The following is a 1,918-nucleotide window of genomic DNA, read 5'->3' as shown; positions in this document are numbered from 1 at the left end:
TAAAATAATAAAAATTCTTGAAATTTGAAGGAAAAAAAACTTTGCTAACAAATATTTGTTTGTCGGAAGAGTCTTCCAAAAATTTCGGTCTTGTGTTAGTTATGAATTTCAATATCTTTCAAATAAATATTTGAATACAAATAAAAATGAGGATAGACTAATTAAAAAAGATAGGAAGAATTGTCCTATAAGTAATTGAGTGTGAGAGCCAAATGGATTGAAAGATTTATGTTTGGTTTGAGAAGAAATCATAGACGTTTTCAAATGAATGGAAAGAGAATCTACTTTCATTAAGTGATTTATTAGATGATAGAAAATAGAGAATATTGAAGACTATTCGAAATTCAGAAGCACTACTGGAAGGAGCTCTTGAACAACTAGAAAAAGTCCGGGCCCATTTAAGAAAACATGAAACGGAAGCAGATTAATTTCGAGTGAATGGTTATTCTGAAATAGAACGAGAAAAAAATTGAATTTAATTAAGTCAATTTATACGTCTTTGGAACAATTAGAAAATTACAAAAATGAAACTATTCATTTTGAACAACAAAGAACGATTAATCAAGTCCGACAACGGATTTTCCAACAAGCCTTACTAGGAACTCTGGGAACGCTGAATAGTTGCTTGAACAACGAGTTATATTTACGTACCATTAGTGTTAATATTAGTATATCTGGAAAAATGAAAGATATAAAATAACGCATTAGTCCTTCTTCTTTAGTAAATTTAGAGTACATGCATCATTTTTCTCTTCTTGAATTAAATTAAGACCCATGGTAACCATTCGTGAAGATAAAATTAGTAAAATTATCCACGAACGTATTGAACAATATAATATTGAAGTAAAGATTATAAATACTGGTACTGTACTTCAAGTAAGTGACGGTATTGCTCGTATTTATGGTTTTGATGAAGTAATGGCAGGGGAATTAGTGGAATTTGAGGAGGGTACCAAAGAAATTGCTTTAAATTTGGAATCAAATAATGTTGGTGTTGTATTAATGGGTGATGGTTTGATGATACAAGAGGAAAGCTCGATAAAAGCAATAGAAAAATTGCTCAAATACCAGTAATTGAGGCTTATTTGCGTCGTGTTATAAATGAAGGGCTAAAGCAATTGGTGGTCGAGGAGAAATTTCATCTTTCGAATCTTGATTAATCGAATCTTAAGCTCCTGACATTATTTTGAGTCGTTCCGTATACGAGCCTCTTCAAACAGGACTTATTGCTATTGATTCAATGATCCCCATAAGGCGTGGTCAGCGAGAAATAATTATTGGGGACAGTCAAATAGGTAAGACAGTAGTAGCTACAGATACGATTTTCATTCAACAAGGACAAAATGTAATATGTGTTTATGTAGCTATTGGTCAAAAAAATCCTCTGTGGCTCAAGTGGTGACCACTTTACAAGAAAGGGGAGCAATGGAATACACTATTATAGTAGCTAAAACTGCGAATTCTCTAGCTACATTACAATATCTCGCTCCGTTTGCGGGAGAAGTTCTGGCTGAATTTTTTATGTACTGCGAACGCTACACTTTAATTATTTATGACGATCCCTCCAAAAAAGTCCAGGCTTATTGCCACATATCTCTTCTAATAAGAAGACCGCTAGGTCACAAAACTTATCCGGGAGATATTTTTTATTTATATTCACGTCTTTTGGAAAGAGCCGCTAAATCAAGATCTCAGTTTGACAAAAACTAATCAAGTCAAAAGTCTTGAATACAAACGGTCAAAATTGAGAGAAATAAGTGCAAGACGTTCTCTTTGAGCAATCAAGTCAAAAGAAAAATACTCCATGACTCATACATTCATCAATTGATAAGAGAATCAAGTAAGTTAAAAGAAAAATACTGCATGACTCGTACATTCATCAATTAATTCTGAAAATATATATTTACTTAACTAGTAT

General features: G+C 32.4%; 1 pseudogene; it reads left to right on the top strand.

Annotated features, from left to right (window-relative positions):
* The first annotated feature begins 774 nt into the window (after positions 1-774).
* Positions 775-1,710, top strand: LOC130949438 (ATP synthase subunit alpha, chloroplastic-like; annotated as a pseudogene).
* The last annotated feature ends 208 nt before the right edge of the window (positions 1,711-1,918 follow it).

Source organism: Arachis stenosperma, chromosome 9 (assembly GCF_014773155.1).
Source record: "Arachis stenosperma cultivar V10309 chromosome 9, arast.V10309.gnm1.PFL2, whole genome shotgun sequence".
Taxonomy (NCBI): Eukaryota; Viridiplantae; Streptophyta; class Magnoliopsida; order Fabales; family Fabaceae; genus Arachis; species Arachis stenosperma.
Note: the sequence above shows the minus strand (reverse complement) of the source record. Positions and strands in the feature narration are given on the sequence as shown.